The sequence below is a fragment of the Callorhinus ursinus genome, unplaced genomic scaffold, assembly GCF_003265705.2.
Source record: "Callorhinus ursinus isolate GAN/ISIS: 27379988/994484 unplaced genomic scaffold, GSC_fseal_2.0 scaffold6, whole genome shotgun sequence".
Classification (NCBI taxonomy): Eukaryota; Metazoa; Chordata; class Mammalia; order Carnivora; family Otariidae; genus Callorhinus; species Callorhinus ursinus.
The window spans coordinates 79,654,458-79,677,138 of record NW_027397068.1 but is presented as its reverse complement, the minus strand read 5'-3'; the positions used below and the strand labels follow the sequence as shown (position 1 = coordinate 79,677,138).

General features: G+C 41.9%; 1 pseudogene; it reads left to right on the top strand.

The window, feature by feature from the left end:
- The first annotated feature begins 289 nt into the window (after window positions 1-289).
- Window positions 290-1,468, top strand: LOC112819531 (AP-3 complex subunit sigma-1 pseudogene; annotated as a pseudogene).
- The last annotated feature ends 21,213 nt before the right edge of the window (window positions 1,469-22,681 follow it).

The following is a 22,681-nucleotide window of genomic DNA, read 5'->3' as shown; positions in this document are numbered from 1 at the left end:
TTGAGGGTTGTGTGCATGGAGAAGGTGGGGTGCAGAAGCTGGAATAGTTCGAGAAGGCGCACCCCACTCTGGGGACCACGCTCCACCAAGTGTAAGGAGAAGACAGAGCAGCTTGTCATCTCTCTCCGCACCCCTGGTGCACGTTGTTTAACCATGATGCGCTGGGATGCAATGTGAGTCTTGCTCTTCTTGATTTGGGGATCAACCTGATGCTCACTAGAAATTCTAGAAGTTGAGCCCGCCCCATCCCCGCCCCGCGGCTCGGGAGCGCGCGCGCGCACGTGCGGGAGGGGGCGGGTGGGGTAGGATCGCCGGCGAGATCCCGAGGCGAGGCTCGCGCGCCCGCCCCCGCCCTGGCCCCCCAGCGCCCACCCGGTCGGCCCGGCTCAGCCATGATCAAGGCGATCCTCATCTTCAACAACCACGGGAAGCCGTGGCTCTCCAAGTTCTACCAGCTCTACAGTGAAGATACACAACAGCAAATCATCAGGGAGACATTCCATTTGGTATCTAAGAGAGATGAAAATGTTTGTAATTTCCTAGAAGGAGGATTGTTAATTGGAGGATCTGACAACAAACTGATTTATAGACATTATGCAACATTATATTTTGTCTTCTGTGTGGATTCTTCAGAAAGTGAACTTGGCATTTTAGATCTAATTCAAGTATTTGTGGAAACATTAGACAAGTGTTTTGAAAATGTCTGTGAGCTGGATTTAATTTTCCATGTAGACCAGGTTCACAATATTCTTGCAGAAATGGTGATGGGGGGAATGGTATTGGAGACCAACATGAATGAGATTGTTTCTCAAATTGATGCACAAAATAAACTGGAGAAATCTGAGGCTGGCTTAGCGGGAGCTCCAGCCCGTGCTGTATCAGCTGTAAAGAGTATGAATCTTCCTGAGATCCCAAGAAATATTAACATTGGTGACATCAGTATAAAAGTGCCAAACCTGCCCTCTTTTAAATAAAAAATTAAAAAGGCCACTCCCAGGTAAAATCCAGGGGGAAAAGTCATCTAAGTTTACCATGCAGTTGTTTGCCAAAAATAGAGGAGGAGAGTCTTAACTTTTGCTCTTGGATTTAAGTCAAGGTACTGTACAAAATTTGTGTAAAATCGGTATGGAAGTTCAATGCTGCTTTTCTTGCTCAGTGATTTTGAAGAAATTGGGTAGTTCCAGTGTGATATTTCTCTTTCTTTTCTAAACTGCATTCCCGTGCCCACCTAAGGCATGCCTCTATGTATTGGCTGCTACAGTATTTCAAAAAGTGTTTGAGACATTTCTTTAAATTATGTACAATCCAAAATGTTGGTGTTTTGTATGGATCACAAGTGCAGCATTCCATAATTCTTTGTTATTTGTCACAATTGTTATTTAAAGAACCAAGTATGTATTGCATGAAAACATTATGACCTTTTCCTCTTAGTTTAAATAAACTCCAAGGTAACTGGACTTCTAAAGCACCTTTCTGTTTGTTTGCCTGATATCTACTTTAGCAATAATTTTTTTACGACCCTCTGACTCAACAAAGTAAATAAAAGTATATTTTATCACTGTTAAAAAAAAAAAAAAAAGAAAAAGAAATTCTAGAAGTTGAAATGGCCCCAGGGCTTCCACCAACATGGTGACCCTGGGAAGAGAGACCGGTCCTGGGGTCAGACTTGGGAAGTGAGAGGTTTGCTGTCAGGAGAGCAGAGTCAGTACACTGAGGCTGCGTGAGAGCATTAGAAGATGCTGGGGCCGCCCTGTACCCTGGGATCCGCTGACCAGAGGCCGACTTGCATGCCAAGAGTTTTCTGAGGGCCTTCCAGGCTGAGCCTCCTCATGTGGCAAGGAGTTTGTCCAACTGTACCCAGTCTGGTACCAGCTCAGATACCAGCCTCAGCTCCCCCCACCCCCAACACACACGCCGGTAACGCCTAAGAGTCCCTAAAACACTACCATCTGTCACGTTTTTAAGGTTTATTTCACTGTGTGTCCAGATTGGTTATGCACAATTTGACTGCTGCCTTTTCCCGTTGAAAAAGCGTGTACGGTCAGTGGGGTCCTCTGGCTCCATCTGAAAGGGCCTGTCCTCCTCCCGTTTAGGTGTGGCCACCAACCCGTTCTGACAGCCTTCTGTGCGTGGCATCTTGTGCTTTCCTCAGCCTGCGCCTGATGAGCTGTCCTGGCCCTTCCCCTGCAAGCCAGGAAGGAGAGCCGGACCAGAGCTGCCAGTGCCCCATTAGAACGATGGGTTCTGCAGCGAGCGGGGCCCAGTGTGGCCTGGTTTCTCCTCAGCCCAGCACACCACCCTCAGATGCAGAAAACATAAGGCACGTGTCTTACTGGAACCGAGATAAGCAGTCCCAGAAGCAGCCTGTCCTGGCCTCGGAAGCAAGCCTTTTCTGTTTCACCGCGTATCTCCACGCCTCAGAGCACACAGCCCAGGCCAAGTGGTGCTGCGTGCCTGGGGTGCCTCGCTTCAGCCCCGGGAACGTGCTTGCTTCCGCTCAGGCCCCCGAAGTTTCTGTTTGAACCAGACTCTTATTCTTTCTTTTGGCTCCCATTAGGAAACCATGAGTTTTGTGTTTTAAGAACTAAGATTGGCCTTCCAGCCACTGCAGCACTAAGGGCACCCAGGCCTTCGAACCCTGATAAAGCCATGATGGGCTCAGCCCCAGGCGTCTGTGGTCGGTCAGAAGGCAGAGTGTTTGTCTCCTGGGAACAGTGTTTGTAGATAGACATGTGTCTACTTAAGTAGTTATTTTATTAAAAAAAGCATTTCTAAAGGCAAAAAACAAACAAACAAACAAAAAAAAACCCAAACCACCTGTGGTTGATGTATTTAATCCATCTTTTGAAGAAGTTGCAGGCAGTACTCTGTCCCACTGAGCGCCGAGCAGCTACTCGTCCTCAGAGCTCAAGGCAGGCATTCCTCGGACCCAAGTCCACGACCCAATGACCTGCACCAGTGAGGAGTTCTGGGCTGGTTCAGGAGCTCACAGATGGATGAAATAGCATGAATTTGAACCCTCTCTCATCAAGAAACACGCGGGTACAGCCTCCCCCACCTGTGGCGGCCAAGGAGGGATGCGCCTCCACCATCGTCCTTAGCAGTTTGGATTTGTTCCTGACCTCTTGTATCTTCGGCTCTAAATCCTCCCAAACTTTTCTTTTTTTCAGATGTGCTAACGTTCTATTCTTAAAATCACAACTTCCATGTGTGTTAGAAACACATTTCCAGAGAGGCCCCTCTGCCTGTGCACAGGGAGCCCAGCCACCGCATCTTGCGGCATCTCTCAGCCCGGCCCTGACCATGGTGTGCTCCGACCCTGGGAGCCTCTCCCCTGAGGGAGCCCCCCGCTTGCACACAAAATGCAGTCCATGTGTTTCTGAGGCCTCTGAGCTTGGCTCATCACCACTGTTGTGTCAGGACTGTTCCACATCTAAGAAGTCAGTCTAGACTTTCGGGGCCCCTCCTCCAGGAGCGGTGTTAACAAAAGGATCTGAGTCTCATTTTCATCTTAGAAATCACATCATCTTAAGTAGATTCAAATCCAAAAGGAAAAAAAAGCATAAAAACTTGCCCCTTCATATTGGTAAATCATGTATCCAGTTTTCAGAAAGGGTGTGGAAACCATGTGTGAAAATGTTGTGTGTTAACGTGTTTTGTCTGATCAAGAACTTCCTCCCTGGGTCATTTATTCAAACTAAATATGAAGTAGTATTAAGCAATTTTTAAAGTCTAAACACACAAAACATCAAAAGTTTTCAGGAACCAAATAAACATGGGAAATATCTTGGTGGTGTTAAGAGCGATGAAACGGCGCAGACATCCAGAAGGACTAGGCCGCGGGAGTCACCTACGCACCACGGGCTCGGTGGCGTCTCTCGCGCCTGCCACTGCCCGGCCTCCGGTGCCCACGCATGACTGCTGGGGTCCATAACGTGTTTCCAACACTTACAACAAAAGCACTTACCTGTTTCTGAGGCCAATGTGTGAACAAATTCAGCGCGAGGCCAACCTCATTTGTGTGCTGGGTGTTTGCGTAGCTTGGTTGTCAAGTTCAAGATGCCTTCGTGCAGTTTCTGCACCTTTCTGAAGGAGGAGCTGAAGCTGGGAGCCCAATGACGAGAGACCACAGGGGCTCCGAAGGAGCCGCCAGGGGTTTCAGGCTCCCCTGGCTTAGCCTCCGGGCAGATGAGCCATTTCCCTGCGGACAGCGCTTGGATTCCCTGCAGGCTGCGCCGTGAGCGTACAAGGAGGGAATGGTCCCACCTTCCCTGTCATTCCCGAGAAAACTCCGTGACACATCCCTCCAGCAGAGGGATATTTCCCAATACATGTGCTGGATGAGGCCGCTGGGCACTGGCCTGGCAGGGGCGCCTCTCATTCTCGGCTGCCCGGTCCTGGATGTGGCTTCCACTCTGTGCTGACTTGGTGTGGCTTCTGCAGGGCAGGGGAGAGCTCAATCCCACTGCTGCCCCGGGTTTTGACCTTTAAGTATCCGAGGAGACGCATAATAGGTTAACAAAAACCGCATGTCACTTTTTCCCTGAATGGCAGGTCTTTTTCCTGTGAGGCTGCCCATGTCCTAAAGGGATTTAAATTTAACTCATGACAGGTCCTACAAACTCAAGAATTGCGGAGGGCAGGGAAAGAAGACACATTTTTGTCTTCTCTCGTTGCTCATTATTCCCCTCAAATGGGTCTCAATATCTACCACGTTTCTTCTGAACTTTGAAGATCAAGAGTATGACCTTTGTCTTGAAAAATGTTTTCTCAGCTAATGGATCACACTAAATCGTGTGCAAGCTTTGAAAATACCGTAAAAGGAAGTCCAGAGTAAGAGATCTGCCCTCTTGGTGTTCCCAGAACTGGGAATCTTGCAAAAGCAATGCTATTTGCATTCGGTTTGAACTGTGTGTTTAGTTAAAACATCATACTTTGCACTGCTTGTTATGAGCTTTTGTAATTTTTCCCAAATGTGTCCTATGTGTAAATTGTCTTTCCAGCCAAGTCAGAGTCACCTGGATCAGAGCCATGTCCTCTAAGACTGAGAAGTGTCTCCCACTGTTAGCACCAGGCCAGGCAGAGCCTCCCAGAGACCGTCTCTCCGCAGCCGTCTCCAGGCTGTCCCACCACCGCCCAGACTCCCGAGCCCCACGTGTCCCCAGCCTCAGACGGCTGGCCCGGTGGACCACACTGCCCCAGCACTTGCCCCCAACCTTCTCTGAGTTGATTCTGCAGTGAGTCAGTCAGCAAACTGCGGTCTTGAAATCACTATTCTACTTTCTCACCTAATTATTGGCCTGACTTCCTCTAGGAGCACTTATATTTAAATAGAGGACATTTATCTATTTTTTTATGATTATGAATGAAATATGTAGCCAAATTTGACCAGTAAAGAGAAGTATGAAAATTTAAATTACCTTTCAGCTCCTCCCCTGAAGTCCCCTGTTAGTGTACCTGTGTGTGTTATATGCACATTTGTATAACACGTGACTGTTTTGTCCACATTCTGCTCTGTCTTCCTTCCGTTGGGAACAGGGTAATACTTGAAAGAGCTCCCAGCCAGGGCCCCAGGTTGGTCAGCTGGTCCTCTCCCCATCACCCGTCTGCCATCCACCTTGACAGGGAAGCTGGAGTCAGGAAGAAGAGCGTGACTGAAACAAAGCCTGGGCTGTCCTTCCCAGAGCAGGCCAAGTAGATGGCCAGGGTGAATGGCTAAGGAAGGGGAGGAGCGGCCTCCAGCCCCACCATTGCCTGTGGGACAAAGACGAGGCCGACCTCCCTCCTTCAGGCTAGAGAAGGCCATCGAGTCAACTCAGGGCACTCTGCGAGGCAGAGAGGCAGGCTTCAGTTTTGATGGACTGTCTTCAGTCCCAAAACCTTCCCCAGGGCCCTGGTTCTAAAGGCAGCTCTGTCAGTGTCTGGCCTCCAGTTTCAGACTTGAACCGTGGAGAACAAGGGTAGGACAGGAGAGTCACACACAAGAGCGGAGTGTGCAGGGAAGCGGGGAGCACCAGCACACGGAGACTGAACCATGAGGGGTGCCAGCACGGCTCACGCCCTGGAACAGGGATTGTACTAACCCTGGTGGTCACTGTTCTCCTGTGTCCAGCTGCCCCTGGGGACAGGGCTCGCTAGCAAAGCAGGGCAGTGTTAGAACATAAAGAAACCTCATTATCCCTAAACATCTGAATGTAATATGAGTAAAGAATAGGTAGTTTAATTATAGGTATTTTTATAATACAAGTACAGAGAGTCTGTGTAATCTGATGTTCCACTTTTTAAATTAAAATAACACTTCCTTGTATACTTGAAGTATTAAGAATATAAAATGCACAATAATCTACTATATAAATGCTCTGTCATTTATTTAGTCATTCCCCAATTTGTTGTTGCAGAAGTGACCATAAACCTTTGGCAATTCTTTGATTTGTGGGCCAAGAAATATTTGCATTTTGCTTTCTTGAAACATAGTACCTTCCAGAAAAGTACATTAGTTCATATTTCTATCAGCAATGTATAAGATTGCCCATGTTACCATATCCTTGTAAATTCTTGGAATACTGGAATATATACATATTTATAATTGTACACATTTATAAATATAAATTTACATGTATAGATAAGTAGGTAAGTAGATAGGTAGGTAGATGGTAGGTCACTCTTGCTTTCTTCTGACCAGTGCAAGCATGCGATATCTTTATTTTACCTTCATCCTATTTGAGTCTTTATATTCATTGTATGTTATCTGTAAGCAGTACATATCAGATTTTGCCTTTTTATCCAGTCTTATCATCTCTGTCTTCTTACTGAGATACTGAGACCATTTATTTATATTTAGTGTGATTACTGGTATGATTAGGTTTGAGTCTACTTTTTTGCCATTTATTTTTCATTTGTTCTATCTGATCTTTGTTCTCATTTCTGCCTTTTTATACCTTCTTCTGGAATATTTCTAATATTCATTTTAATCTCCTTTTGTTGACATGTTAAGTGTAACCCTTTGTTTTTGTGAGTTTGGTGGTTGCTCTAGGATTTATATGTACATCTTAAGTTTCCCACAGTGTGCCTTAGGTGATGGCCACTTCAGGTGTGGCATAAGGACTTGAAGGTAGCAGGGACCCTTGGGTGGCTCAGTGAGTTAAGCCTCTGTCTTCGGCTCAGGTCATGATCTCAGGGTCCTGGGATCGAGTCCCGCATTGGGTTCCCTGCTCAGTGGGGACTCTGCTTCTCCCTCTGCTCATGCTCTCTCTCTCTCTGTCTCTCTGACAAATGAATAAATAAAATCTTTAAAAAATAAATGACTTTACAGTAGCAAAGGCATGATTCCATTTTTCTTATTCATTTATTTTTTTGCTACCATATATTTTACTTATGCAATATCACTTTTGTTTAACCAGCCAATCATCTATCAAAGACATTTACCTAATAAGAGACACCCTACACACTTACCAAAGTGGTCACCAACTCCACTGTCCTTCATTCCTTTGCTTCACTCAGATTTTCTCCTGCCTGAAGGAGTAGCTTTGACATTTCCCTTCCTGCAGGCAGAGCTCTTCAAGTGGCTAATTCTTTGACTTTTGTATGTATAGAGTCAATATGGAAAGACATGTTGCTTGACGCAGACTTCTGGGTTGGCAATAATTTCTTCACCACTTGAAAATAGCTGCTGCACCATGTTCCATCTGCATTGTTTCATTGTTTACACATTGAGATAGAATTCACCCTTGTGAAGTATACAATTCAGTGTTTTTAGTGCATCCATAATGTTGTAGAGCCACCACCAATATCAAATTCCAACATATTTTCAGCACTTCCAGAAGAAATCTGTTAGGAGTCACTTCCTGTTCACCTGGTGCTAGTCCCTGGCAAACACTAATCGATTTTCTGAATCTATAGAATTCCCCATTCTGAACTTTTCATATAAATGGAATCATACAATATGTGGCATTTTGTCACTTCTTCTTTTACTTAGCATAACTTTTTCAAAGTTCATCCATGTTATAGCATGCAACAATACTTCATTAATTTTCATGGCTGAATAATAGACCATGTGTGGATATACCATGTATGCCTGTCTGTTCATCAGGTAATGGACATCAGGGTTGTTTCCACCTTTGTCCATTATGAATAATGCTGCTATGAACATTCCTACACATGTTTCTGTGGAACATATGGTTTCCATTTTCTTGGATATATACCTAGAAGTGTAATTGCTGAGTCATATGGTAACTGTTTAATTTTTAAAGAACTGCTAAATTTTAAACAGATACTGCACAACTTTACGTTTCCATCAGCAATGTATGAATTCCAATTTCTCCACATCTTTTCCAAAACTTTTTTTTAAATCATAACCATCTTAGTTGTGTGAAGTAGTATCTCATGGTAGTTTTGATTTGCATTTTCCTTAATGCAGAGCATATTTTTTAGTGCATTTATTGGCCACTTGTATACTTTTTTGAAGAAGTATCTAGTCAGGCCCTTTGCCCTTATTTTCATTGGCCTCTTTATTTTTATTGCTGAGTTGGAAGAGTATATATATATATATATGTATATATATATATATATTTGATACTAGACCTTTATTAGATAAGTGAATTGCCAAAATTGTCTCCCATTTTAGGTGGTATTTTCACTTTTTTGATCTGTCCTTTAAAGCACAAAAGTCTAATTTTGATGGAGTCCAATTTTTTTCTCTTTGTTGCTTGTACTTTTGATGTCATATCTAGGAAATTGTTGTCTAATCCAAAGTATTAAAGATAGAATTCTAAGTTTTCTTCTAGGAGTTTTATAATTTTAGTTCTTACATTTAGGTGTCTGATCAATTCTGAGTTAACTTCATATATGGTGTGAGGAGAGCTTAACTTCGCTCACGTGTGGGGGGATACTCAGTTGTCCCAGCACCATTAATCAAAAAGACTATTCTTCCCCCATTGAATAGTGATGACACTGTTGTTGAAAATCCATTTGCCATGATGTATTAGTTTACTTTTGGACTTTTGACTCTATTGTATTGATCTATTTGTCTATGTTTATGGAGTATCACACCTTCTTTTTTTTTAAAAATTATTTAATTCATTTATTTGAGAGAGAGAGCGATATAGTGAGAGACAGCGTGGGGGTGGGGGTGGGGAGAGGGAGAAGCAGGCTCCCGGTTGAGCAGACAGTCTGAGGCAGGGCTCAACCCCAGGACCCTGGGATCATGGCCTGCTCAGAAGGCAGATGCTTAACTGACGGAGCTCCCCAGGTGCCCCTGTATCACACTTTCTTGATTATGGTAGCTTTATAATAAGTTTTGGAATCAGGAAGTGAGAGTAGTCCAAATTTGTTCTTTTTAAATATTGTTTTACTATTATGGATCTCTTTAGTTTCCATATCAAATTTAGGATCAGGTTGTTGATTTCTGTAAACAATGAAAAAGGACAGTTAGAATTTTGATAAGTATAGCATTGAATCTGTATATCAGTTTGGGGAGTGTTATCTTCTTAAATAAGTCTTCTTAAGTCTGAATTCATAGACATGGGTTGACTTTTCATTTATTAGGTCCTTTTTAGTTTATTTAAAATGTTTTGTATGGTTCAATGTGCAAGTCTTGCATTTTTTGGCTTAAATTTATTCATAAGTACTTTATTTCTAATGTTATTTTAAATGTAATTGATTTTAATTGCACATTTGTTTTTCTATTGCTAGGGTATACATATACATATTTATCTTGTATCTTAACCTTGCTGAATTCATTTATTAGCTTAAATACTGTGTGTGTGTGTGTCTGTGTGTGTGTGTCTGTGTGTGTGTGTGTGTGTAGGATTTGCTATGTACAAGTTTATGTCATCTGCAAATATAGTTTTACTTTTTTCTCTTCCAATCTGGATGCCTTTATTTTTTCCTGCCTGAGTGTATTAGCTACAATCTCTAGTACAAGGTTGAATTGAAGTGGGAAGAGTGGACATCTTTGATTGTTTCTGATCTACGAGGGAAAGCATAGTTTTTCATCACAAATGTGATGTAAGCTGTGGGTTTTTTGTAGATGCCCCTTATCAGGCTGAGAAAGTTTCTATCTAGTCCTAGTTTGCTGAGCACTTTTATTGTGAAGAGGTATAACAATTCACTAAGTACTTTTCTGCATGTGTTGAGATAATTATGTGATTTTATTCTTTTATCCTATTAATATTGTGTATTATATTAATTTATTTTCAGATTTTAAGTCAACCTTGTGTTCCTGGGACAGTGGGTGTTTTGTTTTGTTTGTTTGTTTTGTTTTTTGCATAATGCTGGGCTTGGTTTCCTAGTATTTTGTTAAGGGTTTCATATGCACAAGAGTTATTGGCCTCTGGATTTCTTTTCTTGTGGTATCTTTGTCTCATTTGGGATTTGGGTAAATCCTGTTCTCATAGAATGAGACCCCTTTAATTTTTGGTAGAGTTTATAAAAGATTGACATTTATTCTTCTAAATCGTTTGTTGTTTGCTTTGGGTTTAGTTTGCTCTCTTTCTAGTGTCTTAAAGTGGCATTTTAGATTATTTATTTGGGATCTTTCTTTTTTAATGGAATTTGTTAAGCTTCTTTGATGTGTAGATTAATGCTTTTAATCATATTTGGGAGATTTTCAGCTATTATTTTTCAAATATTGTTTCTGATGAGAAATCTGCTGCCATCCTTATCTTCATTCTTCTGTACATATTCATTGGCTGCTCTTGAGACTTTCTCTTTTTTTCAGTGATCTTGAGAAGTTTAATTATTGTGTACATTGGTGTAGTTTTCTTCATTTTTTTGTGCTTGGGATTTGTTGAACTTCTTGGATCTGTGGGTGTATAGTTTTCATTAAACTGGGAAAATTTTCAGATATTATTCACTTAAATATTTTTCTGTCCCTACACTGTCTTTTCTTTTGATGACTCCAATTATATTTATGTTCCTGCACCTGAAGCTGGCCTATAGTTCACTTATGTGCTTTCCATTCTTATTTTTTTATTTTTTTTTCTCTCTGAAGTTTCTTTTGGGTAGTTTCTGTTTCTAAGCCTTCAAGTTCAATATCAAGTTCACTGCAAGTTTTTTTTTTTATTTCAATGTCTAATCTGCCATTAATTTGATCTAGTGCATTTTTCACTGCAGACATTGTATTTACCAATTCTTAAAGTTTCAGTCCATTTATGATTAAAAACTCAATGAGATAAAAGGCATCTATGAAAATCCTACAATCTAACATTATTTATTATTATTGTTAAGAAATACTTTATATACAGCAAAATGGATTCTTTGGTGTATCATTCTATGCTTTGGCAAATGGCAAATGCTCCCTGTGTTATTACCATCACCACAATCAAGAATTTAACAGTTTCAGCACCCTCTTCCAGCACCAAGATATTGTTAACGAATACATTTAATAATATAAGTTATTATTTATAAATAATAAATGTGAAGGCCTATATAACATTGATTATTTATCAGTGTAACATACCACAGTAATGAATTAAAGGAGTAAAATGCATATGATTGTGTGCCAAAAGGCACTTGACAAATTTTAGCATTCATAAATAATTTCTTAAAAAAAATCTCAGTAAACACACACTTGAAATGTGGGAAAACAATCTCAATCTGATGTAGAGTCATCAGAAACCTACAGCTCTCATTATACATCTTTTGTAATGAATACATTACATATACCAGCCCTTATAACTATGAAATATTGAATGTTTCCTCATAAGATCAGGAAGACAGGATATTATTATTCATCATTTCTATTCAATGTTATTCTGAAAACTCTTTCTATTAAAATAAGGCAGTGAAAAAAAACTAAAAGCACAAATATTAGAAAGGAAGAAGAAAAATTTTATTTGAAGTTGGTAACACTGTTCATATAGAAAAAAAATAATAAAACCACTACTGGAATAAAACTACCACTAGGTAGCAAGATAAAGTTTTATTTTTGTATATTAACAGTGAAACTATTAAAATATGAAATAAATTAATTTCATTTACAATAGCATAAAACATGAATAACTATAAGTTTTATAAAATTTATGCAAATTCTTTATGTTGAAAATTTAAAAATATTATTGAGAGAAATTAGAAGAGAATTAAATAAGTGGTCAATTATACCATGGCCATGGATTTTAAGACTCAATTTTGTTAAGATCTCAATTGTCCACCAATTGATCCATACATTTAATGTAACTCAATCAAACCCTAGTAGAGTCTTTTACAGAACTTATTGAGCTGATTTTCAAATTTATTTAGAAATTTGAAGGAGATAAAATAGGCAAACTTCAAAACAAACAATGTTGGAGGAGCCACACCAGGTGATTTCAGGACTTGCTACAAAGCCTCTGCATTTGAGACAATGACCATTGAAATGGGTCACAGGAGAAAAGGACTTTTTCAGTAAACGTGTTTGACCGTCTGTATAAACACGGAGAAAATTTAACTGCAACCCCTTTCTTAGAACCCTACCAACATGAATTCAAGGTGAGTCATAAAAATTAAAACTATAAAGTTTCCAGAAGAAAACAGAAATATCTTTTCATCATTCAAACTGGAAAGGTTCCTTAGGGTAGACACAAAAAGCACTACACATAAAAGGAAAAGTTGATAGATGGGCCTTCATCAAGAACAAACACAAAACAAAACAAATACTTCTGTTCATTAAGTGACATATTTAAGAAAATGACAAGGCAAGTGACAGACTGGGAGAAAATACTCACAAAGCATGTATCTGATAAAGGTCTCATATTTAGAACATACAATGAGCTTCCACAAATAAATAATAAAAAGACAAACAATTCTATCAAAATGGGCAATAGCCTTGGACACTCCTCAAAGGAAAATACAAAGATTGCTGATCAACACTTGGAAACAGCATTAATCATCAGGGAAATTTCAATTAAAACTACAATGAGATACAATTTCACTAACCTCAGAATGGCTAAAATTTAAAGCTGGTCGTACCAAACGTTGGTAAAAGGTTGTAGGGCAACGAGAATTCTTCTACGTTGCTGACAGAGGTATGAAGTGATTGAGCCACTTTGGAAAACTGACAGAAATCTTACTCTTATGTTTTTATCCAAATGGAATAAAGATATCCACCCATAAAAGAACTTACATGATATTTTTTATAATAACCCAAACCAGAAACATCTCAAACTTCAGTGGGATTTAGGAGCACCTGGTGGAACATGACTCCGCAATAACAAGAATGAACTGACTCACATAACGACCTGCGGATATTTAACTTTTGACAAAAGAGAACCTATAAAACAATAAGAGCAGGGCTTTTTTAAATGAAATTTATAAAATGGAACAAAACTTAGATATCTTATTTAGAAAACTGTCTGAAATGTTAGTTACAAAAACAAACAAAATGATAAGTATTTACCTGGAGAAACCCACACTTGGAACTTCATGAACCTGAAAAGTCAAACGCCGCACAGAGTTCTTTTTCACTGATACAACATGGAATCCAATTCCCTTAAGTGAATTATTAAGATATATCTTATACAAAACTGCAATTATTAGGTAGTATCAATTCCAAGACAAGGAATATTGGTTAAATCAACAGATTTCCAACTTTGACATTATCAGGAGTCAAAAAATGAATTTAATATATTTGGACTAAAACAAAAAAACATAATGTGGATATTTACACTGTTTATTTGTAGAATTTGTAAAGCTGCTTAATAATCTCAATAACAATGTTTATCCTTATCTTTTTTATCTGAAGGTAGTTAAATTTTGAATTTCAATTTACAATAGTTGCTATGAATTATCACAAGAAATGTGTCTGCCGACCTCTGAGAGATGAGAAGAAAGAATCACTTTCATCGAAGAGTAAAGATTCAACAGATACTGGTCTTTAATCTGATTCTTTAAAATGCGGGTGGAGACACTGTTGAGGGTAGGAGGCCGTTTGGGAGGATGAAGGCATCAGAGGAGGAAGGAAGTGCTCAGCGAGGACTCACGTGCGTGGGTGACAGAAATTTAGAGTGTGTGAGGAAGGGCAGCCTGGACAGATCCCATGCGAAGTCCCTTTGTCGTGGAAGACCTGCATTCTCAGTTAGGAGTTTAAACTTTATCTGGTAGACCAAGCTCTTCAGACGCAGGTCAGTCTCCCCCTGCCTCACCTCACCTGCCTGATGGCCACAGCAGGACGTGGAGGCCCCGGGGCTGGAAGGGCCACTCCAGGGGATGAGTCGGGATGCCAAGTCACTGCATTAAGAAAAGCTACCAGAAGGGTGGGAAGTCCTTCACTGGACTTCTAATATATTGTTATCAACTGTTTTTCTTTTACACTGAAATGTCACGGCAACCACCATCACCCAAGCCAGGTACTGTGGCACGCTGTCACCTTGTGCTCACAAGGTGGCTGTTTCAGTGCCAGGTTTATGTGACGAAGGACTGAAAGGGAGTTGACACTCAAGCCTCTCTTCTCAGGGACATCGCATTGAATCTCGTGGACAAAACTGGTTACGTGGCCACCACAGACTGCAAGAGATACTTTCACCTGGACACAATGTGCCCCAAACACAATCAGTATTCTGTGAGACCTGCACTTGGAAAATAACAGTGTCTGTTAAGAACGTTCTTCCAACAGAAGAAGCCCACCAGGGTGTCTGCTGGACATGCTTTGCATTGCGTTCTCCTTCTCATACCCTCTGTACCCACGAGAGAAACACGGTGCATGGATCACATGATGTTTTGAAGTTACTGGGTTAACAGGTAGAGATAAATCACTAACAAGAGGTATCTGCCCTGTCTCCCACAAAAAAAGTGATTGCTTGATGTGTTTCTGTTTCCCTAACTAGATGTAGAGCAACAGGAGGCCAGGGACCACATCACTTTCTCTCTACCACCCAACAACCACTGAGTCCCCAGTGAATGAACAACGAATTCAGGATGGGTGATTAAATGGGTAAACACGGTGGACAGATAGGAAACACACAGATGGGAAGACGCTGTGCATCCCAGCTGCAGGAGGGGGTCAGCAGATGATCAAATGCCTAGGCTGCATGGCTGTCTTGATAGTTATGTTTAAACAAGACTAAGGAGCACAGAAGGAGGAGTGGGCTCTTCCAGGATAAAGGAGACAGGACATCACCGTCCCCTTCACTGCCATTCCCTTATCAGCGCCTGGACTGCCATCTGCAAATGCCACACGGTCGAGTGTTTCAGAACCCAGCTCCAGCCTAGAGAAGTCTGTACCGTACCACTCAGCTCCAGATCAGGACCCTTTCACGTCCCCCAGCCTTCCCCCTGGGGCCAGACTGGCAGGAACTGTTGTGCAGACATAGGGATCTAGCGAGAAAAACAGGGAATGAATCCACCATCCTTCACATCAACCTGACTGATAAAGATGAGAAGAACATGAGATTATACCAAAGGAGAGATGGAACGAAGCCACACTCTTGGCCGCGTCTAAAGGGCGGGAGTGAGGAAGACTGCCTAGAAAGCCCATCAGAGTTGCCACGAGCTAAGCCCGGACCTTCTGCCAAGTTGTCCAATATGGTGGCCACTCCTGACATTTGGCCATTTAAATTTAACTACAGGAAACATCAGTAAAATAAAAGATTCGGGTTCTTACTAGGCACATTTCAGATGCTTCATGCATCTACATGTAGAACATCTCTACCTCTCCAGAATGGTCTGCTGGATGTCTCACCTCAGAACTTCACAGAATCAGAGGCAGCGCTTTTCCAGAACATGTGGCTCACGTCCTGGTCAAGATGGGGAGACTCATGACTGGCGGTTAGGATTTCCAGAGGGGCCACAAGGGGCTTCCTAGTTCTTCCAACAGGAGACTCCTGGAGAGTACCTAATCCCTTTCTGGTTGACCCCACGTACAACGAATAAACACTTACTAAATGTGCAATGTGGGGACTGCCACAGAACATCAAAGGTGGCTGGTTCTCATGAGGAACAACCTCAGGTTTGGGTCATGAAACAGTAACCTTATTTTCTTTTTAAATCTGAGTTTAATTTTCAATTGAGTCACAATACCTCCTGTGGCAGAAAATTTCACCTACTCACTTCCAAAACTGCCCAGTCATTGGACCGTGAGTCATTTCCATTGGAACTTAGCTGATTCAGAGGCTGGCTCCTGATTTCCTCCCAGCGTGATGTCTGGGTGTCTCCCGTGTTTGCAGTGGGAAGAAACGTCTGGTCTGCTGCACTCCTGGACATCCCCTGGGGTTGTTGAGAGAAATTCACACTGTCTGGCCTTTGGTCATTAGCATCCACTTCAGCCAAAGCTGCAAAATGCCCATGGTGCCCCTGCAGGCATGGGCATGGGTCCACCCAGGTCACATGGACTCCTGTGCTGTCCCGCAGACCATCTCTGTCTCCCTCTCCCCAACCCCTCTCTGAGGGTGGGGATGTGTGGGGCTGTGGGTCACTGTAGTAGAACCTGCTCAGTCCCTGGTGAGGCCCCCCTCATGGCCACTTCTGTTCTGTGGCCACTGCACCAAGGGGACAGAGCTGTCTATTCAAGGCTTGCTTCTTGCTGCACCTCACCCAAGGAGAGGACAGGTCCCCTCAACCTTAACCTCCCTGTCCCAACCTAGACAGTTCTTGTCACCTCCTCCAAACAAGGACTCAAGTATTTGGAGTGTTGGGGGCAGGACAGAGGGTCAGGGCCACTGCTCGGGACTCACACTGGTCTGCGCCGTCCCTCCCGCACTCTCCCTTCTCCCTTCTGGGAAAATGTCCCTCCAGTCTGTGAGAGCAGAGCAGTCTGGCTCCTCTTCTAACCCTTTGCAGCCTTCATGACATACACTGTGCTCAGCTTTATTCCTGGATTAACTGCTTGAGCCCAAAATGCAAGGCTCTTGCAAACTGAAGTTGTTCCTACACAATCTGCAGGAGCCTGTGTCGGAGCTCAAAAGAAGCGGAGTCTGAGTTGTAGAGGCTGCATCGCATCCCGCCTTCACATGATGCTTCCCGAGACCCTGCGGGCCAGGAGCCAGCCATGAGAACAGCATGGCGTTGGGTGGGTGGTGTACCAGGGAAGAAAGTGCAGTCGGCGTGTGAGCGCGATCAGGCCCCCACTCACGAGCTAGATGCGCCTTTTATTACTGACCTCATTGGAAGCATATTTGTAAGATATAGCTGTTATTCTTATAATCATGTAGAATAATTCTGGCCTATGGATTAAACAGTAATTAACAGTAATTCTCCTAAACCAGGAGAGTCTCTGATGGCCCCTATCCCTGCCTGGAAATTCTCACAGTTGAGGGATCTGTTCTGCTTTTCTTTGGGTATTTCCCCAGTTTAGACAGAAGAAATATTTCAAATGGGATTCAAGACACAGGGCTAATTATGGTGTGAAGAGATTTAACAAAGCAAATTATTATGAATATGGGTTTTAAATTAATATGGGTTAATTAATATTAATTAATATTAATTAAAATTAATTAAAATTAATTTTATTAAAATAAAATTAATTTAATTTAATTTAATTTAATTTAAAATTAATTAAAAATATTAATTAATATGGGTTTTAAATCATAAATAACAGCACTATTTTGCATTCTACATATTTTTCACAATTTTACCCATCATTTTCTGTATTGAGAATCTGTTTTACCTTAAAAAATGCAGGCAGATCAGCATTGGCTGTGAGAACCAAAAACATAGATTCATACATATCTGTAACTACAAAGATAAAAATCTTCTGATTTCTTTCATAATAAACTTATCAAAATCATAATCGATGTTTATCAAATATATCAGGCCAGTTATTTTGCCATATGTCTTTATAGGTTTGCAAGTTTAAGATATTAACATACAAAAAAACCATCTTTTATTTAATGTAGACAGTGATTACAGGGCTCAGATGACTTCTCAGAATTTAAAAATGAATAACATAAGTAAAATGTGTGAAATGTATTTACACTGAATTAGAAAACCAAGTGCAGAGAGACCTGTGCCTCGTCCCACTCTGTCCTGCATCACGGGTGCAGCACAGGGGGCTGGGTTTTTGTCATATATATTTTTTTTAAAGATTTTATTTATTTATTCATGAGAGCCAGAGAGAGAGAGAGAGAGAGAGGCAGAGGGAGAAGCAGGCTCCCAAGGAGCAGGGAGCCCGATGCGGGACTCGATCCCAGGGCCCTGGGATCATGACCTGAGCGGAAGGCAGATACTTAACCATCTGAGCCACCCAGGTGCCCGTTATTGTCATATATTGGTTCTGGGCTGTGGGAAAAGAGAAAAATAAGTACCATGAACATTCTTTAATAACTAACTGGCATAAATTTCACAGTTTCTAAAATAAACATAGTAATGCATAAACATTTCAAAATCGGGCTTTTTGTGTCTATTTCCAGCAGCGTGATGCAAAACGCTGAGCAGGGACCACGTCATCCTCTGTCCTCCGTGGTAGACAGAAGCCAAGCCACACTGAAGATCAGACTCAGCCGTAATTCTTGCCTTCCTCAAAATAAAAAACCTGAAATCCTATTAGTTTTTCTTATTAAATGGTAATCATAAAGTCCTTATTCAGACGTTCTCAGTAAAAGAATTAAAAAGGAAAAATATAAGGATAAAAACATTTAAAATTCATGAGTATACCCAGTTGCAATTTTTATTATTAAAATACCATTAAAATAGCACACGGGGTTATAAAATAGCCAAGTGCTCTCTCTCGCTCTCCCCAGCTAGGAACAAATATCTTTCAGTCTGATGTGATGAGGACACACATGAACCACATTCTGATCACAAAAATCATTTGTTCTTCCTTCTCAGCCCGTATTTAGCAGATCACAAATTACCTGTTCTTTCTTCTTCAGGTGAAAGGGAACCTTGGTTATAACCTGCTTCATTTCCTTCAGATTCACATGTGTTAGAAGGCCAATCATTCCCTTCTCAAACGTGAGCTGGGGCGGCGAGCGGCCGTGTGCAGACAGATCTGCGGATGCTCCCGTGCCCGTAGGTCAGGGTCAAGACTCAAGGGAGCCTGCTGTACCTGGAGACACAGTTAAACCCCATTGTACCCATGTGTCAGCACAGAAGGTTCTCGTCCAATTTCTCTTTCAATTTCCCTGCATACTTTGTCTTTATAGTGCTTTTCTCTTTTGTGATAAGTTTGGGGAATTTGGAAACTGGAGTTTCAAAGGCATAAAGCATATGTGTTAAGAAAATGCCTCTGATTATGAGGGGGAGCTCATTTTGTGCAGTCAAGAGCTCTACTCTGCGCACGTAGGGGATTTGTGCACATTCTGATATATGTGGGACTGTGCCTCTGAATCGCTTGCCATTTCACCATCGCTATTTGTGGTTCCTAAGAAACGAGGTTGTTTGTATGTAGGACACCCTGTGTGATAGGAGACTGGGGTGGGGACCCCTCAGACCCTATGCGGGATATACAGATTTTCCACGTTGCCACATATTAGGGCCTTAATGTCATCCCAGGATGCTAAGAGGAGAATCTCGATTGAGAAATGTCATTTTTATGAAGTAAGCTGGAGAATGAAGCAGTTGATGTTATAATGCCTTTTAAATAAGCTTCTAAGGTCCCCTGGCTTTCAGAGGTAGAACAGGCAATGGCTTCAGCCACCCCTGCTTATATTTACTCACCTTACAATGTTTTCATTTGTTGGTCATTACCACAGATGATGACCCAGAGGGGATAAAAAAAGAAGCAACCGACTCGTTTATTTGCCTCAAAATCAAACCTAATATTTGTCTGAGGTTCCAAATATTTACATAACTTGCCCACTAATTTTTATTTTACTTCATGTTTTGCACATCCTTTTCCAGGGCCACAATGCCCCTTGCTCCACTCTATTTGTTGGTTTAAATGTCTCCTGCAGAGGGAAACAGTCACAGATGGACTTCTTAAAATGAGGACACTGTCATTCATTTGTGCCGAGTGAAAACACTTTATTTTTTTCACCTTTTCAAATATTTTCCTTAAGCCTCATTTTTAGCATCATAAGTAGGATGTGTCTACATGTTTTTTGTTGTTGTTGTTGTTGTTGTTGTTGTTTTTTAGTTTATCCTGTTTGTGGATCACCGACTTCTTGAATCTGTAAAATGTTGTCTTGCACCATATTTGGGGAGGTTTCACAAAGACATGGTTTGACTTCCAGCATACATAAATAATCCACAAATTCAAGTAATTGCTCTCCAAGCACGGGACCCTCTCTCCCACCAATCCGGGCATACCAGGGATGTGGGTGTTAGATTTTGGATATTGTCCCCAGGGGTCCTACGGCTCTGCCACTGTTTCAGTTGTCTTTCCTCTCTGTGATGCACATTGGATAATTGCTTTGGGTCTACAAATTCACGAACTTTCCATTGTCTGCATTCCATGCGTGAGCTCATCCAGGGAATTGCTTTATTTCATCTAGTGTAAGTTACAGTTCTGAAATTTGTTTGGTTCTTTTTTCATAGTTTCTCCTTCTTTCCTGAGAGCTTCTGACTTTCTATTCAGTATCTACCCTGATCTCAAGGAGTATAGTTATGATAGGTAGTTGCCTTAAAGTCTTAGATAATTTCAACATCTGGGTCATCTTGGGATCAGCCTCTGTTGATTGTCTTTTCCCTTGAATATTGGTTATCATTTTGTGACTCTTTGTATGTCAAATAAATTTGGGTTCTATCTTGGGTATTTTTTAATAATATATTTTAAAATTTCTGGCTCTTGTTGAAATCCTCTGGAAAATGTTAAATTTCATGGGTTTTGTTTTAACAGGCAATCAGCCCTGTTAGGCTGGGACAGCCTCAGTTTTATGGGCAGAATTCCAGTCTCACCACCTGACCATCTTGCTGCGCTGAGTGGATGTGTCCTGTGCACTGGCCTCTCAGGGGTTTGTCCAGGATGTGGGCTACGGTCTCTGGTGTGGTTCGGTGCTCAAAGTTCAGTGCTTTACTGCAGTGTGTGGGTCTCTTCTGCACATATGTAGTTTAGAGGCCAGCCTAGGATTTGTGTCTGTTCAGACACGGACTTGGGAGGTTCCCTTGTCAAAGTGTGTCCTCTGACACTGCTCCCAGCTCTCACGGCCCTCAGGGTCTCCCCTTGGGGTGGGAGGTGGCTGTGTACAGCCACTTGGTGCAGCAGAGACAAGAGAAGAAACAATAAATCTTAGACTACTGGGCCCTCTTACCCAGTTTAATGTGTCTGGCCAGAAAGACAAGTTTTCTCTTAGGGTTTTGGGTTCTCCTATTGTCACTGCTTCAGGGAGCCTGGGGCTTGAGCTGCCACAGGACAGGGCCAGGAGGGAAAAGAGGCAACCAAAAAAGGAAAGAAAAGGGAAAACAAGAAAATAAAGTATTTCCTCCCATACTCTCAGCCTCTCAGTCTCTTGACCCCACTCCTGGTCCTCAGACAGGTAGATGGTAAATCTCAAGACTTTGCTATCTGTGTCTGCATGTTGCTCCCAACTAGGAAGTCCTTTGCATCAAAGCTGGAACATAAAAAAGGAAAGTCAACCAGTGAGGCTTCTTGAACTGTGATTTCCCTCCATAATATAACTGTTAATGAACATTCAGAGTCTTTGGGTAATTGCTTTTTGGATTTGTTAAAAAACAAAATTAACTGAGTAAAATTGGTACATCTTATTGGCTTTATTCAACAATTCATGCACTGGGCAGCATCCCATCTAGCAAACAGAAAGGAGTTCTGAAGAGTGATACACAATGAACATCTTTCACAGGCAGAAAGAGGCAGGAAAAAGACATTAGTAGCAAAGAGTGGATTGGTTCAGTCAAGGTCACCTTCCTACAGGGACAGAAGGGGCCTAGCAGGCCAGTGACCTCAGTAGCGCTGACAAGGGGATGCCACATGGACATTCGGTGAGGGCTGACACTGCAGTTAGGTTGGGTGTTAAGTCTTGGTTTGCTGATGTAGGACTTAACACAAGTGACTCCATTTGGGGCTTGTTGTTTCCTTTTTCACAGTTTTATTTAGTGGGGTCTTTGGGTTTGTTTGTTTGTTTTGTTTTGTTTTTATAATTAGTAGGAGAGGCAGGCTGCAGGGTCTGCTGCCTGGGCAACACGACAAGTATTTTTTCTCATATTCTAAGCCTCTCATGCTATATCTATATATTGATTTTGAACTACGGTTGGACTGTGGGAAGATGGAAGGAAGGAAGGAAGGAAGGAAGGAAGGAAGGGAAATAGAGAGGGAGGAGGGAGGAAGAAAATCATTTGACGTTTTGGGGGTAAAGGAGATCCAATGACATGCTCTCTCTCCTTCTCTATCTGGTGTAAAAAGGATGAGACTATTGTCACCCTGAATGAGGAAGTAAAATCAAGCAAAATCTGAGTTTCTTCCTCTCATATGAAAATACAGATAAAAAGGAAGCACGTCTGTGCCCATGGGTTCCGTGGCATGTGGTCGGTATGTGCCGTGCTGCATCGCGAGCCTGCTCCCCATCCAGAGACCAGATGGCCTGGAGCCCCACACCCCTCAGAGTTTCAGTTTGCTCATTCGGGGGAAGTAGGTGATAACCCCCAGCCTCCTATCTGACCATGTGGTTGTGAGAGTCCACGAGATACCCTTTGACCTGCCACATGGGATATAAAGAGATGCACATATAAGATGCTTGAATAGACAACATATGTTGCCATATATGTGTGAAAGTGAGTGTCACCAAGGACACAAACTTTGTTAAAGAGACCTTCCCTTGTGCACTGCCAGCAAGTCAGGGCCTGGGGTTGCTCAGGGCAGAGTTTCCCCTTGTGACAA